The 19,270-nt window shown below is 41.0% G+C and overlaps 1 long non-coding RNA gene across 13 annotated transcripts in view; it reads left to right on the top strand.

The window, feature by feature from the left end:
* The window catches only part of LOC149119571 (uncharacterized), a 150,698-nt gene extending 131,655 nt beyond the window's left edge, over positions 1–19,043 (top strand). For 6 of the 13 annotated variants that reach the window (XR_016228288.1, XR_016228291.1, XR_016228294.1 and 3 more), the window contains 3 exons: positions 16,381–16,435; positions 18,256–18,303; positions 18,837–19,043. This is a non-coding gene — a long non-coding RNA (uncharacterized LOC149119571). Of the gene's footprint in view, positions 1–11,847; positions 12,037–16,380; positions 16,436–18,255; positions 18,304–18,836 lie in introns of those variants that run through there. The other 7 variants (XR_016228296.1, XR_016228298.1, XR_016228295.1 and 4 more) reach the window with 4 other exon arrangements.
* Positions 19,044–19,270: the final 227 nt, after the last annotated feature.

Here is a 19,270-nt window from a genome sequence, read left to right as displayed (position 1 = left end):
GAGCGTACAAAATACACAGGAACGTGAATCAGAAGATTGAGTTCTAATTTTAGCTCTACCCTTGACAAGAAGAAATGTTTTCTTTTAAATTACCAAGAAAATAATAATACATCTTCATTTTACGTATATTGGGCTTGTTTTGTATTATAAATTCCATATTACCACATCATTATAGTTGAAAACAAAGAACTTCAGAAGCACTTAGAGTAACAACTAACATTGTAAATTATGATTAAATGACATGTTGTAATTGAAAATATCTTCAAATGTAGAAATGGCAAGGTCTAGAGTGATGATGTAAACAAGATAGTGAGCTAGTAAGCTCCAAATCCCCATTCCCTCACAGAAACATTTTATAGCTTTGTGAGAACTCTGGCCAATGTTTAAGAATATGCAGCAACCAAGTGAATTCTTATCAAATAAAAAGCTGCACTCAAAAACCATAAGAAAATTTGAAGAGGGGCCAGTGCTGTGGAGTAGTGGGCTAAGCCTCCACCTGAGGCACCAGTATCCCATAAGGGCACCAATTCATGTCCTGGCTGCTTTTCTGATCTAGCTCTCTGCTAAAGGCCTGAGAAAGCAGTGGAAGATGATCCAAGTGCTTGGGCCCCTGCACTCAAGTGGGAGACCCAGAAAAAGCTCCTGGCTCCTGGCTTAGGATCAGCACAGCTCCGGCCATTGCAGCTATGTGGGGAGTAAACCAATGGATAGAAAACCTTTCTCTCTGCTGGCGCCACGGCTCACTAGGCTAATCCTCCGCCTTGCGGTGCCGGCACACCGGGTTCTAGTCCCTGTCGGGGCGCCGGTTCTGTCCCAGTTGCTCCTCTTCCACTCCAGCTCTCTGCTGTGGCCCAGGAAGGCAGTGGAGGATGGCCCAAGTGCTTGGGCCCTGCACCCGCATGGGAGACCAGGTGGAAGCACCTGGCTCCTGGCTTCGGATTGGTGCAGCTCGCTGGCCACAACACACTGGCCGTAGTGGCCACTTGGGGAGTGAACCAACGGAAAAGGAAGACCTTTCTCTCTGTCTCCCTCTCTCTCACTGTCTAACTCTGCCAGTCAAAAAAAAAAAAAAAGAAATTTGAAGAATTTCTGTTTTCCTTTGCCCGGCCTCCTTCCCGGTTCCTATGTTGCATTGCAAGGGAAAAAGTGGAACTCAATTGCAACATTTTGGCTTGAATTCGGGCTGCGCATGGGAATGCTTTCTGTCTTGCCTGACTCAGAACACTGACCAGAATAAAAATGAAATGTGTTGTCAAGTTGGAAGCAGTACTGGGCTGAGGTTCTTCAGAGCTTTGAGAGGAATACAGAACTACAGGAGCCTCAGAGCATGAGATTAAGATCAGGGGAATGTAATAGAAATCTAAGGATCTGGGAAGAAGTACAGGTGATAATCCTAAAGAAGTTAAAATGATTGAAAACTCCTTTATATACTGGGAACTGGAATAAAAGCACAAGAACAAGTCCATTGAAGACACATCTTCTGAAAACGTTTGAAATGACCCAGATTCTAGGCTAATTAATGAACTTCTTTCCCTGCATAAAGCCAGTCTGAAAATACTGGGAGAGGTGGGTATTTTTTCAGATGATTAATTTCCAACAACACAAAAATTACATAACATAAAGAAACAGATACATTTGGCCTATTAAAAGGAGCAAATTAAATCTCAATAAATTGACTTCAATTAATATATTCCTGTGATTACTTTATAAGGATTGTAAAATAATTTTCTAGATATGCACAAAGAGCTAAAGGACAATAAAGATGGGTAAGTTAAAAAAAATCCAGGAAACAATATCTGAACAAAATGAATATATAAAGAATTATATAAAAGAACCAAGAAGAAATTTTGGAGCTAAACATATAGTGATCCAGTTGAAAATTCACTTGAAGGGTTCAATAGTATGTTTATTTTTCTTTTATTTTTTTAACTTTTATTTAGTAAATATAAATTTCTAAAGTACAATTTATGGATTACAATGGCTTTTCCCCCCATAATTTCCCTCCCACTCGCACCCCTCCCATCTCCTGCTCCCTCTCCCCTTCCATTCACATCAAGATTCATTTTCAATTATCTTTATATACAGAAGATCAATTTAGTATATATTAAGTAAAGATTTCATCTGTTTGCACCCACACAGAAACACAAAGTGTAAAATACTGTTTGAGTACTAGTTATAGCATTACTTCACATTGGACAACACATTAAGGACAGATCCCACATGAGAAGTAAGTACACAGTGACTCCTGTTGTTGACTTAACAATTTGACACTCTTGATTATGGCGTCAGTAATCTCCCTAGGCTCTAGTCATGAGTTGCCAAGGCTATGGAAGCCTTTTGGGTTTGCCGACTTCGATTTTATTCCGACAGGGTCATAGTCAAAGTGGAAGTTCTCTCCTCCCTTCAGAGAAAGGTACCTCCTTCTTTGATGGCCCTGTTCTTTCCACTGCGATCTCACTCACAGAGATCTTTCATATAGGTTTTTTTTTTTCCCAGAGTGTCTTGGCTTTCCATGCCTGTAATACTCTCATGGGCTCTTCAGCCATATCCGAATGCCTTAAGGGCTGATTCTGAGGTCAGAGTGCTATTTAAGACATCAGCCATTCTATGAGTCTGCTGTGTATCCCGCTTCCCATGTTGGATCGTTCTCTCCCTTTTTGATTCTATCAGTTAGTATTAGCAGACACTAGTCTTGTTTGTGTGATCCCTTTGACTCTTAGACCTATCAGTGTGATCAATTGTGAACTGAAATTGATCACTTCGACTAGTGAGATGGCATTGGTACATGCCACCTTGATGGGATTGAATTGGAATCCCCTGGCACATTTCTAACTCCGCCATTTGGGGCAAGTCTGATTGAGCATGTCCCAAATTGTACATCTCCTCCCTCTCTTATTCCCACTGTTATATTTAACAGGGATCACTTTTCAGTTAAAAATTTAAACACCTAAGAATAATTGTGTGTTAATTACAGAGTTCAACCAATAGTACTAGAACAAAAAAAAATACTAAAAGGGATAAAGTATTACATTGTACATCAACAGTCAGGACAAGGGCTGATCAAGTCACTGTTTCTCATAGTGTCCATTTCACTTCAACAGGTTTCCCCTTTGGTCATTTTCAACAAGATGGAGGAATCTGGAAAACATTATGCTGAGTGAATTAAGCCAGTCCCAAAGGGACAAATATCATATGTTCTCCCTGATCAGCGACAACTAACTGAGCACCAAAGGGGAAACCTGTTGAAGTGAAATGGACAATAGTATGTTTATTTTTAAAAAATTATTTATTTATTTATTTATCTATATATTTGAAGGCAGGGCTACAGAAAGAGCGAAATCTTCCACCCACAGTTCACTCCCCAAATGTCCACAACAGTCAGATCTGGGCCAAGTCAAAAAGAGGAGCCAGAAATTCCACCTACATCTCCCACATAGGTAGCAAGAGTAAAGCACCTAGGCCATCATTTTATTGCCTTCCAAGTACATCAACAGGGAACTGGACCGGAAGCAGAGCAGTCAGAACTCAAACTAGTAGTCTGACATATGAAGTTGGCATCACAAGTGGTGGCTTAATCTGCTGGACCACAATGCTGGCCCCAACAGCATATTTAAATTTTCAGAATAAACAATCAGCAAACATGAAGACATGCCACTTGAAATTATCAAGTCTGAGGAGAAAAAAAAAATAGAAGAAAAGGGAGCAGTGTCGCAGGTACCAATGCCATCTTACTAGTTAAAGTGATTAGTTTAAGTTGATAACTGATCATAAAGATAGGATTAAGTGTCAAAGGGATCACATAAACAAGACCAGTGTCTCCTCATAATAATTGATAGAATTAAAAAGGAGAGAACAATCCAACATGGTAAGTGGGATACACAGCAGACTCATAGAATGGCTGATGTCTTAAATAGCACTCTGGCCTCAGAATCAGCCCTTAAGGCATTCAGATCTGGCTAAAATTTAGCCCATGAGATTATTTCAGGTATGGAAAGCCAAGACACTGTTGCAAAAAATGACCTAAATGAAAAGATCAGTGTGAGAGAGATCCCAGTGGAAAGAAGGGGCCATCAAAGAAGGAGGTAACTTTCTCTGAAGGGAGGAAAGAACATCCACTTTGATTATGGCCTTATCTAAATAAGGTCAGAGTTTGTGAACTCAACAGGCTTCCATAGCCTTGGCATTTCATCACAAGAGCCTTGAGTGATTGCTGATGTCATAAATAAGAGTGTCAATTGTTAAATCAACAAAGGGAGTCACTGTGCACTTACTCCTCAGGTAGGACCTCTGTCTTAAATGTGTTGTACTATGAGAATTAACAGTAAAACTAGTCTTCAAACTCTAATTTACACTTTGTGTTTCTGTGTGGGTGAAAACTGTTGAAATATTTACTAGGTATAGAGTTAATAGAGTTGATCTTCTGTATATAAAGATAATTGAAAATGAATCTTGATGAAGAATGGGATGGGAGAGGGAGTAGTGTGGGGGAACGGGACAGCCTGGCCAGCTGTGCCCCTCCTGACATGTACAAGCACAAGAAGTTTAGTGCTGGGCTTTTTCCACCCTGTCCGTTGCTAATTGCAAGATCCTGTTTTGACTTTAAGCATCCTGTTATTGCATGTTTCCCACACTTAGTTGGTAACATGTTTTCCGTGAATCATATATAAATAGGTGGACGGTGGGCGGGAGTGAATGAATGAACGCTGGTAAAAGGCGGAGTTGTGAATGAACGCCGGTAACAGGCGGGAGCTGTGAATGAACGCCAGTAGTAAGCAGGAGTGGTGAATGAAGGAGTTGTGAATGAATGAACGCCAGTAGTAAGCGGGAGTGGTGAATGAAGGAGTTGTGAATGAATGCCAGTAACAGGGCGGGCATTCGTGACATGTAACGCGAGTCTGCTGAAAAATAAAGTGGAAGCTGAAAAGCCGATAAACGCGTCTGGTGTCTCCGAGGTCTCGCCGGCGTTAACCTATCCGGAAGGTGTACGCCTGCAGAGTAGGAGATGGGATGGTTTGTGGGTGGGAGGGTGGGTATGGGGAAAGAAACACTATAATTCAAAAGTTGTACTTTCTAAATTTATATTTATTAAATAAAAGTTTTCTATTAAAATAAAAAAATTAAATAAAAAATTAAAACAAAAAGAAAAGGGAGCAGTGTCTAAGGAATTTATGGAACACCATCAGTTAGACCAATATAGATATCATAGGACTCAGAAGGCAAGGAGAGAGAATACAGAGAACATCTGTAGAAAAGCAACTCCTCATGTACGAGATTTTCAATAAGATTATCAGTGGATTTCTTGGCAGAAATTTTGCCAGCCAGAAAATGATGTGATAATATATTTAAAGTGTTGAAAGGAAAAAAGAAATAAAAACATGTCATTTAAGAATATCACATCCAGCAAAACTATGTTTTTTAAAAAGAGGGCAATAGGAAATCAATAGCAGAAGGAAACCAGAAACATACACAAATATGAGGAAATTAAACAACTCACTTACCGAATGGGTCAAAAAAAGAATCACAAGGGGAATTAAAAAGATATTGAGACAAATGAAAATGAAAACACAACAAACAAAAATGCGTAGGAAGCAGGGGCCTGTGTTGTGATGCAGTAGTTTAAGCCTACTTTTAATTCATACCTTTTTTTTTTCCTGTGAAAAGTCCATTCTTATTTGTGTGTGTGTGTGTGTGTGTGTGTGTGTGTGTTTAAGCACAGCTGCACATTTTGGGGCAGAGACTTTGCATAGTGGTTAAGTTGCTTCTTTGGAAACCTGCATCACATAGCAGAGTGTCTGGGTTTGATTCCAGCTTCCAGCTAATGCATGCTTTGGGAGGCAGCAGCTGGTGGCTCAACTAATTGGATCCTTGCCACCCATGCGGGAAACCCTGACTGAAAATTTTTTCTCTCCATCTTTGGAAATTAGTTCTTGTTGGGTACTCCTTCAAATGCATAATTTATTTGCAACTCTTCCTTAGCCTCTACTTCCTGCTTTAGGAGAAAATTAAGATCAGTCAGAACTGATATCTTAGGGTCTTCTTAGGTCTTTCATGAGCATATTTCTAGCCCAGGGCATGCATATGGTTTCATTGACCCTCCTGTGTATATGTGCAAAAACCAAATGTCTTTATTTCCCTACATACTCATATATCTCCTTTCTCAATATCATTTTCCCAGGTATTTCTGTATGTCTATTCTTGTCTTCCATTGCTTCAGACTACTGCCATCAGTACTTTTGTCATTAAATGCTTTTAATAAAAGCTTTCCAGTCCTTGAAATGCTTCAGATTTTGTGGAATAAAAGGAAACCCTGCTTTGGGTGGGTGCTTGGCCTAGTGGTTAAGACACTGGTTAAGAAGCACACATCACATGTCAGAGTGCATGGGTTTGAGTCCTGGCACAGCTTCCAATTCCAGGTTCCTGCTAATGCACATTCTGGGATTACACAGTGATGGCTCAAATAGTTGCGTCCATTGTACCCACTTGGGAGACCTACACTGAGTTTCTGGTGACTGGCTTTGGCTAACACAGCCTTAGCCCTCGTGGGCACTTGGGGAGTGAACTAGTGACTCTCCATGTCTCTGTTTCTCTCTGTGTGTCTCAATTGAATGAATGAATAAAAATTTAAAATACCCTCAATCTGATTCTTGAGGAGGTCATCAGACTTGTAAGACTACATAAATGTAATTCTTGAAAAGAAGATAAATTATGCTCCCTCTGACAATAACAACATGCACAAGGATATGGATGTCTATGTTTGTGGCTTTGGCTACTAAGGGATGTGGGGATGGTAAGCAAGTGGTTTAAAATGCCACAGGGCTTTATTATTACAAAGCAGTCAGTCCATTAAGATTGCTTCTGTTTTAAGTCTTTGCCTTGATTCCAGAGTTCTGTAAAATTAACACTGATAATTTTTGCTAGTGTATTAGTTTTGGCAGAAGAATGGAGCTCTACTGCCACCATTTTTGGTGATGTCATGTTTTTCTTCATTCTTGAAGATTATTTTTACTGAAAAAACGAATTACAAGTTCAATGTTTCATTTATTTATTTATTATACGAAAGATGTTCTGCTCCTTCTTATTTCCACAGATTTGTTGAGAAATCTGAATTATTTTAAATGGTGGTTAAACTTTATGCGCTGTGTTGCCTTTCTCAGGATAGTTTCAAGATTTTTCTTTATGTTTGGATATCATCCATTTGACAGTGATTTATACAGCTATTTATCCTGCTTGTAGTTTTCTCCACTTCTTGATTCTCTAAATATATATTTTGAAACCAAATTTAGGTATTTTTTTGACCATAATTTTTTTTAATAATTCTTCTATTATCCCTGTTTCATCCTTATGGAACTAAAGTTGCATAGAGTTACAATTTATAATATTATTTCATAGGTTTTCAAATCTTAGTTCATTTAAAAAATATTCTTTTTCTCTTTGTTTTTCAGATTAAATAATTTCTATTTTTCTATTTTCTTCTTAAAGATTTATTTATTTTATTTGAAAGTCAGAGTTACACAGAGAGAGGAGAGGCAGAGAAAAAGAGAGAAAGAGCTCTTCCATCTGCTGGCTCACTCCCCAATTGGCCACGCTGATCTGAAGCCAGGAGCTTCGTCAGGGTTTCCCACGCGAGTGCAGGAGCCCAAGGACTTGAGCCATCTCCTACTGCTTTCCGAGGCCATAGCAGAGAGCTGGATCGGAAGTAGCAACCTGGACTCAAACCAGCGCCCATATGAGATACCGGGACTGAAGGTAGCAGCTTTACCTGCTATCCCACAAGGCTGGCCCCTCTATTTTCAACATGGATGACTTTTCCCTTTGTTATCCCCATTCTGTTAAACCCATATAGTAAATATTTGATTTTATATATTTTATTTTCAATTATAAATTCCCACATTTTAAAATATTTTGCAGTTATTTTCTGTTTTCCTAGGGTCTCATTCATTATATTATTGAACAGTATTGTAGACACTTCAAAATCTTCATCTGATATTTTCAATATTTGTATTGTCAAGGGGTCATATTCCCTTTTGTCTGCAGAATGGTTTAAACTTTCTTTGTGTTGAGAAGCTTACCAAATTTTGAATTGTGTTTCATGTATTATGAATGTTATGAATTATAGATTAAGGATTGTGATATACTCCTATATAAATTTTGGGGGCCAACATTGTGGCACAGCAGGTTAAGCCACAGGCAGCAATGCTGGCATCCCATATGAACACTGGTTCAAGTCCCACCTTCTCCAGTTTGGATCCAGCTACCTATTAACATGCCTGGGAAAGCAGCAGAAGATGGTCCAACTACCACTCACATGGGAGACCCAGATGGAGTCCCAGGCTCCTGGCTTTGGCCTGGCCTAGCCCTGTTTGTTGTGGCCATCTGGGGAGTAAACAAGCTACTGGAAGATCTCTTTCTCTCCCTGATGGAAGATCTCTTTCTCTCTCTGTTTTTCTTTCTCACTCTGCCTTTCAGATTAAACAAATAAAAAATAATAAGTTTTTGTTTTGTTTCATTTTGTTACTGTGTCATCTTGAATGGTCTAATATTTCAAGCTCTAGTCCTTGGTCATTTGTTGAAATCTAATTTCTTCATATGGCTTGTACTGAGTCTTTCCTACACATTTCTGGATTAGGTATCAGTGAGAAATTTGTATAAATTTTATGAAAATAATTATAGTGCTGCTTCTTTCTATCTTTGTTTCCAGGGCTTAGTTTTTAGTGACTATGATTACTCCAAATTCTATCCCTCTGTTTTCTCAAGACAGAAAGACTGTATGCATCAATGATTTTATTATAAGTAATAACAGTAAATGAATACATCAGTCCTTTGCTAAGAATTGTTCCCATTGTCCCAATTTTTAAATAAATCTAGACTCAGATTTCTCTCATATTATAAACAAGGTTGTTATAGCTTTACATTTATCTACAGTTGAGTTATTTTTGTGGAGCTACTTAAATTAAAATCCAATTTTTAATAATGGAGTAATTTATTTTCCAATATACATTAATATTTATTATATAACTATTAATCATGAATTCCTTCTTCTAGATAATGTTAGATATTCCAATATTATAAAAATAATGTAGTTCAATTTATTCTATTTACATATATCCTTGGAGTTTTGCTGTCTCCAAATATTTTTAAAAAATTAATAAAATGTTGTAGTTCTTAATGATCATACTAGGACTAAACTGTGGTGACAGGGAATGGATGTAGAATATATATTGTACTCTTTTTTTAAATTATTTTTGACAGGCAGAGTGGACAGTGAGAGAGACAGAGAGAAAGGTCTTCCTTTTCCGTTGGTTCACCCTCCAGTGGCCGCTACGGCCGGCGCACCGCGCTGATCTGAAGCCGGGAGCCAGGTGCTTCTCCTGGTCTCCCATGGGGTGCAGGGCCCAAGCACTTGGGCCATCCTCCACTGCCCTCCCGGGCCACAGCAGAGAGCTGGACTGGAAGAGCAGCAACCGGGACAGAATCCGGCGCCCCGACCGGGACTAGAACCCGGTGTGCCGGCGCTGCAAGGCGGAGGATTAGCTTATTGAGCTGCAGCGCTGGCCAAAATATATATTGTACTCTTTTAATAAAATTATCTATAGGAAACTTAATTAAATGATATTAAATATATAGATATCTCGGCCGGCGCCGTGGCTCAATAGGCTAATCCTCCGCCTTGCAGCACCAGCACACCGGGTTCTAGTCCCAGTCGGAGCGCCGGATTCTGTCCTGGTTGCCCCTCTTCCAGGCCAGCTCTCTGCTGTGGCCCAGGAGTGCAGTGGAGGATGGCCCAAGTGCTTGGGCCCTGCACCCCATGGGAGACCAGGAGAAGTACCTGGCTCCTGCCATTGGATCAGTGCTTGTGCGCTGGCCTTGGCGTGCTGGCCACGGCAGCCATTGGAGGGTGAACCAACCGCAAAGGAAGACCTTTCTCTCTGTCTCTCTCTCTCACTGTCCACTCTGCCTGTCAAAAAATAAAAAAAAATCTCAATTAAATGAGATTTCCACTTCTAAATAATCTTACCTCTGCTTCATATATTTATAACATATCTGATGTTATTTTATGTGTATAGCTATACTCTCTGTCAATATTTATTCAAATATATTTGTGAGGCAAATTCCTAGGAATAGAATTAGTTAATGAGTATGCACATTTATGTTTTATTTCCAGCTTTAATGAGCTATAATTGACATATAAAACTATATATTTATGGTGTATGATGTGTTTTTCTGCTAAATAAACACATTGCTAAATGGTCACCACAGACAAGCTACATTACCATATCCATCACCTTGCAGAGTTGTCATTGTGTGTGTGGTAAGAATATCCAAGATGTATTCTCTTGGCAGATTTCAAGTGTACAGTATAGTGTTAATTTTAGTTACTTTATTGTACATTAGGTTACTTCTTTATTGGCTTATAATGTAGATAGCTATAAAAAAAACTTGTAATGTGGAAAGCATACAATTAATAACAATCATGGAATCCTGATGAGTACTATTACTTCATCTTCATTTGCCTGAACATTTGTTGAAGTCAAAGTATTCTTTTTATGGGCCAGAAGAGTAAGTGACTAAGAGTCCTTTGAAACTGGATTGTGTCAAGGCTCATTTACCTGCTCTCTAAAGAGAGGAAAATGCCACTTAACTGATAAATGTTAGGAATCCAGGAGCTTTTAGCTAGGATGTTGATGAAAGGCAACTCAGAAGAGATGAAGCTGGAACTGGGGTTTACAGAATGAGTATTAACACGTAAACTGGGAAGTTGTTAGAAAATCAGGGAAAGTGAATGACATAAACAAAGCGTCAGAGGCAAAAAAAAAGAATGTTGAATTTTTCAAACTGACTTGGACACTGAACCTTCAAGGAATTTTAGGGATTGAGGGTATAAATCTGAATTCATGCCAGTGACTTTTTGTATCATTCACTAAATAGTGAGGAGTTATGGGAGATTTTTGCACAAAGTATAACATAAAAACAGCATTTTGGAAAATTAGTATTGTAGCCTAACATGAAAGAGGAAGTATTCTGTACTTATAGAATTAATTTAGTAGAGGTTTGCAGTAGTCTACTCATGAAAAATCATTAACTATAAGAGTGAAGATGAATATGGAAAAATAAGAGTAAAGGTGAAAAGAAACTGAAGAGCAAGTGTTAGAACTTGTGTACCAAATGCTACTACAATTACATAGATTTTCTTTCTTTTTTTTTTCATGTGTGTACTTTTTATTGAATTTGTTAATGTTACAGAGTTCTTGCACTGTGAAACCATGCCTGAGAATCCAAAGAAATAGTACCATGGATAGCCTCATCCACCCAACCATACAGTAATGAAAACCTGATTCATGAGCATTTTGATAAATTCACAATCCTTTAAAAATTTATAACGAGTTGGAATTTAAATCTGCTGCAGGTCTTTATATTTCTAATACAGTAAATAAAACCTCCACATATTCATCAGTTCATTCTCAATCAGAATCCCCCAACAAAATGTTGCTGGAAAAAAATGCATACATCTCAGGGAAAATATGTGGCTCAAGTCCAAGAGATTATTTAAGCTTTTTGGTTCCCAAAGGATGTAATTACATAGATTTTCAAAATGATTACTCAAAACCATATCATTTTGATTTTAAATAAGTTAATCAGTTCAAAAGATATGATCTGGTTTGAAGATATAAATATAAGTGTAAGTAGTTCATCAATATTTCCATAGTTTTTCAAAGGTCAATCATTACTTGGGGCCAGCGCTGTAGTGCAGCGGATTAACACCCTGGCTTGAAGCCCCAGCATCCCATATAGGCACCATTTCGAGTCCTGGCTGCTCCACTTCTGATTCAGCTCTCTGCCATGGCCTAGGAAAACAGTGGAGGATGGCCCAGGTCCTTGAGCCCCTGCACCCATGTGGGAGACCTGGAAGAAGCTCCTGGCTCCTGGCTTCAGATTGGCGCAGCTCCAGCCGTTGCGACCATCTGGGGAGTGAACCAGTGGATGGAAGACCTCTCTCTCTCTCTGCCTCTCCTCTTTATGTATATCTCTGACTTTCAAATAAATAAAATAAATCTTTAAAGAAAAAAAAGTCAATCATTACTTTTTCAGATTTTTGCTTTATAAAGTTGGTAAGTTTTGAAGTATAATAAGCCTATTCCAAAGATTCAATGAAGTAGCATCTTTTGCCATCCAAGAGATGTAAATTGACTTAAATGAATGTTAATTTCAATTATCAAATAGCAATGCTAGAATTTAATTTTTTTCATAAAGGACAATAAGTCCCTCACACATGGAATAATTATTTTTAGACAAAACATAATGAATCTCAGTTTTATGCTGTATTCACATATAAGGCAGCAAGTTATGTTATTTATGAAAATGAACATAAGTGCCACCATGAGCTATTGAATTAAGATTGTTTACAACAACATGGAAAACAGCTCTGGGGCCAGGAGTTACTGAAATGAATAGAAGAAAAATTAAATAATTAGATTTCATACTTGTATGCTTTTCCTTTATAAAATGTTTTTTAAATTTTTCTTCCTAGCAATTGTGACAGTACCTTTCAAGACTTTTACAAAAATCAAATATGTGGTCTTCTGACATTTTTATGAGAGATTTTAGAAGGGATTTAAAGAAGTAAGTCAAGGCAGAGGTGCATTACAATGTGAGGGTGAATTAGGGTAAATGTTGCTGGCTACAAAAGGAATGTTATAGTCCTATTATTTTGAAAAATATTTGCAAGACATGATCATGATAGCTCTGTCCACATTTGTCCCTTAGAATTAAATTAATGCTGCCATTAACTATGAAAAAATTGAGCTAGTCAAGGAAAGGCTAATTCCATTTTTATGGTTTATAAAGCTGTAATGTAATTGGTTTTAAACAGTCATTAACTAATCTGAAACAGTATAAGGAAAATTACACAATAAAATTTTCACACATATATAAAATATTCACTTCTTTTAACTACTCAAAGATGTGTATCAGCATTTGCACGTGCATATATGTGCATGTGTATGTGTGTATAGTCTTTAAAAATATTTTCATTTCAATTCTCTTAATAACAATGATTTTCTGAGGGCATATAATTGGGAAATACTAGATAAATAGTTATAAACATGGCTGGCATTCAACCAGTTTTGCTTTGTTTGTTAAGATACTCTAGTAGCTGCCTTTTTTTTTTTTTTGACAGGCAGAGTTAGACAGTGAGAGAGACAGAGAGAAAGGTCTTCCTTCCGTTGGTTCGCTCCCCTAATGGCCACTACGGCCAGCGCTGCACTGATCTGAAGCCAGGAGCCAGGTGATTCCTCTTGGTCTCCCATGCAGGTGCAGGGCCCAAGTACTTGGGCCATTCCCCACCACCTTCCCAGGCCACAGCAGAGAGCTGGAGTGGAAGAGGAGCGACCGGGACAGAATCCAGCTCCCCAACCGGGACTAGAAGCTGGGGTGCCAGTGCCACAGGCAGAGGATTAGCCTAGTGAGCCATGGCACCGGCTGTAGCTGCTTTCACTACAGAATAACCCTTGTCAGTCTAGCCATCAGAACCTTCTCTCAGGGCCCAATGATCCAGTAGTGTCGCTCCCCGTCTTCGTGGAGGAACGACACAGGACCCTGCGCTGTTCTTTTGTCTGCTCGGCCCTTCCCGGGTTTGCTGCTGGTTCTTCCCGGGTTGGCTACTGTCCCTTCCACCTCCGTGGAAGGGCGGTTCCCCCTGGCCACATTCCCCACTTCCGCAGGGGAGCAGCACACCGCCGGCCGGCTCTCTCGGGGGCTGCACAGGTGTTCCCCTTAGATGTTCCCCTTAGATGTTCCCGGTGCATGCCGTCTCTCTCCTCCTTTATAGTCCTCCTCCACCAATCCCAACTCGGCTGCCTACACGCCGAGCACGCCGCTCTCCTCCAATCAGGAGCAAGTCCTACAGTTTATTGGCTGTACTGGAGGCAGCTGTGTAGAAACTGCTTTCTTCTCTCCCAGCGCCATATTGTGGGAGAGCAGATGCACAGAATAAGTCTTAATTCCAGTAACTTAGTCTAGTCCGAGTTACTCCCAGTTGCTCCCCACAGATCCCCCTTTCTTTTTATTTTTTGGCGTTGATACGCGCCTGTCTTCAGTGTCCTGCAGCACACACTCTGCTCTGCTTGCTAGAGTTGCCACAGGTTCTTACAAGTCCTATCAATCAGGCAAACCGAATCCGGGTCCTCTCTTCGCCATGTTGTGAGGAGGTTTTTAGGCGCTGATGCGTGCCTGTGTTCGGTGACCTGCGGCTCATACTCTGGTCGAGCCGCCTGCTGGTGCTTACCGCCTTACTAATCAGGCAGACCGAATCCAAGCCTTCTCATTGCCATATTGTGGGGAGGCCTATTGGTGTTGATTCCTGCCTATCTTCGGTGACCTGCAGCTCATACTCTGGTCGAGCTGCCTGCTGGTGCTTACCGCCTTACTAATCAGGCAGACCGAATCCAAGCCTTCTCATTGCAGTATTGTGGGGAGGCCTTGCTATTTCTCTATTTCTCTATCTCCGGGCATTCCTATTTCTCCCATTTTACTTCTGTCTGCCAACATTCCTATTTCTCTCATTTTACTTCTAAACTTCTGTTTCTCTTATCCCCGCGGCTTCCCGGCGCCCGCCCCGAGGCTGCTTCTTGGCGGCTTCCCAGCTGAGCCGCTTCAGCCCGCTTCTCTCTCATCTGCGCGGCTCGGCTTTGCGCGCACACTCCGTGGTCTCGCACTAACCCAGCGTTCCCTATCTACCTGAGCCCCGCACGCTCTGTCTGCGCGCGGCAGCCTCCGCGAGCCACACAGCGTAGCTTACGTCTCCGCCACTAGCATTCAATCTAAGTTCCCCGGGCTAACCTGGCGAATTCAACCCAGCTCACGTCTCCGCCCCACGATTTGGCTTCCCGTCCTTTGCTCCCCGGGCTAATCAGACGGATCCCAACCGGGCTTACGTTTCCGCTTCTGGTTTTAACTTTTCGCCCCCTATTCCCGGGCTAACTTGAGAATCCCAAAGTGGCTTTCGTTTCCGCCTCGGCCTGCCCCCCGCGGCTTCAATTTCCCTAACATTTTTCTCTACCCGGTATGTTTCCCCAAGCTTTCCTCCAACAATACTCCTCCCTCATTTCTCCTGGCCTCTCCTCACAGTCCGCATCCGAGTCCATTTGTTCTAGCTTTCACTTTCACTTTCGACCTTAGAGATTTCTCCCAGCTTCCCCCCGTAGTCCGTATCCGAGTCTATGCCTAGGCTTTCAATAGCTTCTTCCGGCACCTTTTTCGTCCGGCTTTTCCCTAGGCTGTTTGCTAGTCTCTCTCTCCGGTATTTTCCCAGTTCTTCCCGTTTCTTCCCTCCTAAGTTTCCTATCCGTCCTAGGTTTCCTATCCGTCCTAGGTTTCCTAATCCGAGTCACGGCACCATTATGTCGCTCCCCGTCTTTGTGGAGGAACGACACAGGACCCTGCGCTGTTCTTTTGTCTGCTCGGCCCTTCCCGGGTTTGCTGCTGGTCCTTCCCGGGTTGGCTACTGTCCCTTCCACCTCCGTGGAAGGGCGGTTCCCCCTGGCCACATTCCCCACTTCCGCAGGGGAGCAGCACACCGCCGGCCGGCTCTCTCGGGGGCTGCACAGATGTTCCCCTTAGATGTTCCCCTTAGATGTTCCCGGTGCATGCTGTCTCTCTCCTCCTTTATAGTCCTCCTCCACCAATCCCAACTCGGCTGCCCACACGCCGAGCACGCCGCTCTCCTCCAATCAGGAGCAAGTCCTACAGTTTATTGGCTGAACTGGAGGCAGCTGTGTAGAAACTGCTTTCTTCTCTCCCAGCGCCATATTGTGGGAGAGCAGATGCACAGAATAAGTCTTAATTCCAGTAACTTAGTCTAGTCCGAGTTACTCCCAGTTGCTCCCCACACAGTAGTGCCTACAAAAGTTAACACATAGTGCATCAAGCTGCAACAGATCATTGATCAGGTGTCCTTTTTATAAGAGTTATATTCTTTGCTTGTTAGATATGTGCAGTATTAGCCTTGGATACAAAGATGGATAAGGTATGGCTACTGCCACCAAGGAATTTATATCTTGTTGTACAAATAAATATCCATAATTCATCTCAATACAACATACACTGTGATATGCTGAAAATGTAAGCCCAATGCTATGGAGCATGATAGAGGGAGATTATTCCTAATAGGGGCAATCTGAGACCTTGAAGGATGAACTGGGATTTTTCAGCCAATATTGGGGTGGGGAGGAACATTGCAGCAGACCAAAAACATTATTGGAAACACAGTGCCTACAGTTTCTGTAAGCAATTGGAAGTACGTGTCTGGTGTATGTGTGGGGTAGAGAATACAGAGTGACCAGTTTGAAGTAAAGCAGCTGAATTTTGCTTTACTTGTTATTGCAGCGGGAGCCACTGAAGATTTCTGAGGAGGCAAGAGGCATGAATCACTTGAGATTAAGTAAGGGAAATCTGGAGGTAATTCGGAAAACAGATGGGAGGGGAGAGACAGAGCAGCTAGATCTGGGAGCTCCTTTTAGAAATAATTTAAATCAGAAAAAAATAGTAACTATTTCATGTTTTTGGGCTATATGGTCTCTGGTGCAAATAGTGACCTCTGTTATTATAGTCTGAAAAGCAGCCATAGACAATACATAAATGAATGTGAGTAGCATTGTTCCAATAAAGCTTTATTTACAAAACTAGGAGGCAGAGCACATTGGGCACAGGCCTGCTGACCTTTCTTCTGGATCACTAGTTATTAATGAAAGTATGTTAATTTGGATTCCCCGTGAAGCAAAATATGACACAAATATTTTAATGCAAATGGAAGGCAATCTTAGGAAACACTCTGAAGTGGGTAAGACATTGAGGATCTAAAAGCAATAAAAAGTAAAATTATAAGCAGATTACTGCTCAAACCTGAGACCCTTCTTGGACACTGTATAGAATATACCTCAGGATCATCACACTATGGGGGGAGGAAGCTTGGTATGTTTCAGTATCCCCCACACCTCATTATCTGAAGGAGGCTCTTGAGATACTATCTCCCAAATATCTGTGATATGTACAGGCTGAGTATGCTCCTATGACAAGAGTTAATGTCTCTAGGCACAGACATGCAGTACAGCACTAGTATGTATGGGAATCATTCATAGAGAGTAAAGGCTCCAGTGAGTGTCATGGCATATGGGTGGGTAGGGGAAATTTTTAAGAAAATGGTGACAAAATGGGTGCCTTCAATGCACTCTGATCAACACCTGTCTGTGTCTATAGGAGGGAATAATATTTTTTTCAAACTCACTTGGCATGGTATAAAAATTAAGAATGATCATTTGAATGAAAGTTAATAGTGAACTAAACTAACAAGGCCAGTGAGAAATAGGAGAGAAGTTTCAAGACAAATAAAAAGGTAGAACGGTTCTCTCACAGATTGGGTTCACTAGAAAGCAGCCGTTTTATGTTTTAAGATTTATTTACTTATTAAAAGGCTCCTGCCTTCGGATCAGCGCGGTGCGCCGGCCACAGCATGCTGGCAGCGGCGGCCATTGGAGGGTGAACCAACGGCAAAGGAAGACCTTTCTCTCTGTCTCTCTCTCTCTCTCACTGTCCACTCTGCCTGTCAATAAATAAATAAATAAATAAATAAATAAATAAATAAAGGCAGTGTGACAGAGAGAGAGAGAGAGAATGAATCTTCTATCTACTAGTTTCTTACGACAGGGCCAGTCCATAGCCAGCAAAGCCAGGAGCCAGGATCTCCATCCATATCTCCATTGTAGGTGGCAGAGGCCCAGGTACTTGGGCCACCGTCTGCTGCCTTCCCAGGTGAATTAGCAAGAAGCTGGATATGAAGCAGAGGAGACAGACTTGAACCAACACTCGGATGGGATAATGACTTAATCCACTGTGCCACAACAGTTGCCCTGATAAGCAGTCTTGACAGAATGCTGCATGCAAGAGGCTTACTAAAACTGCTGTTGTATTAACAAGGGTGTGCATTGAGTGCAGGGGGAATGAAATACAACTGGGGAAGGAGAGATATTGAGCTGTAAAGAAGTCCCAAAAAAGGCCTCAGCCCATCCCATGGCAAATACTGCAGCTGAGATGACCCTTCAGAAAATCCTGAGTTTGAATAGGCCAGGCCTTTATATCTCTGTTATTGGCCAGGCACTGGAAATTAATTAGCCTTAGAAAGAGGCATGACCTCCAGAAAGGCAGTTTTCTTCAGCTGAGGGAACATGGAGAGAATGCTGACTGGCGAATGCTGTCTTTCTGCAGGATCCCTGGAGCTGAGGGAATAACTCTGCAAGATCATACCCACCACAGGTACGTTCATTTCATGATGATTGGGTGTGGGGAGATGAGGAAGAACGAAGGTAAAAGTGATAATGGTGCTGAGCAACCTTAAGGCAGCTGATACCATCAACTTTAAGATGGGAAAAATATGAGAAAAACCCAGTTAAATTTGGAGATCAAAATTACTTTTTTTAAAGACATTTCTGAAAATGAAAAAAATACTTAACAAGGTGACCTCAACATGAAAATATGGAATCTAATCTCATAAATGTAGCACTGTATTACTGAGAAAAAGTGACATAACAAAACAAGCAGGGAGGCTATTATTGTGAAGTCTATTTTTCTTAGGGCCATGGCAGAAATATGTTAATGATGTGATACATTAAGATGTGATGAAAGTGAAGATTCTTTCCTTAATACCATAAAGTGACCTTTACAGTCTTTATAGAAATTATAATTTGAAGGGGCTGGCACTGTGGTGCAGTGGGTTAACGCCCTGGCCTGCAGCGCTGGCATCCCATATGGGCGCCGGTTCTAGTCCCGCTGCTCCTCTTCTGATCCAGCTCTCTGCTATGTCCTGGGAAAGCTGTACAAGATGGCCCAAGTCCTTGGGCCCCTGCACCTGTGTGGGAGATCTGGAAGAAGCTCCTGGCTCCTGGCTTCAGATCAGCGCAGTCCTGGTCGTTGTGGTCAATTGGAGAGTGAACCATTAGACGGAAGACCTCTCTCTGTCTCTCCTCTCTCTGTGTAACTCTGACTTTCAAATAAATAAATAAATTTTTAAAAATTATAATTTGAAAAGGTAATTTTACTGTCCATTATTACAGAATTGGCATGAAACTGCAGAAATGCAGTATATGACCTGCTGTGGTAATGAAATATGCAAATAAATTTTCATTTTTCTCAAGAAGAAGTTTGTTTTGCACAAGACTAGTATTCAGGTGGAGATGAGTATGCCTAACTGGTTAACTTCTACCTTAATAAAAGAAATCATTAA

Source organism: Oryctolagus cuniculus, chromosome X (genome assembly GCF_051225735.1).
Source record: "Oryctolagus cuniculus isolate XC-2025 breed Fujian yellow rabbit chromosome X, ASM5122573v1, whole genome shotgun sequence".
NCBI lineage: Eukaryota > Metazoa > Chordata > Mammalia > Lagomorpha > Leporidae > Oryctolagus > Oryctolagus cuniculus.
This window is presented reverse-complemented; position numbering and strand designations above follow the sequence as displayed.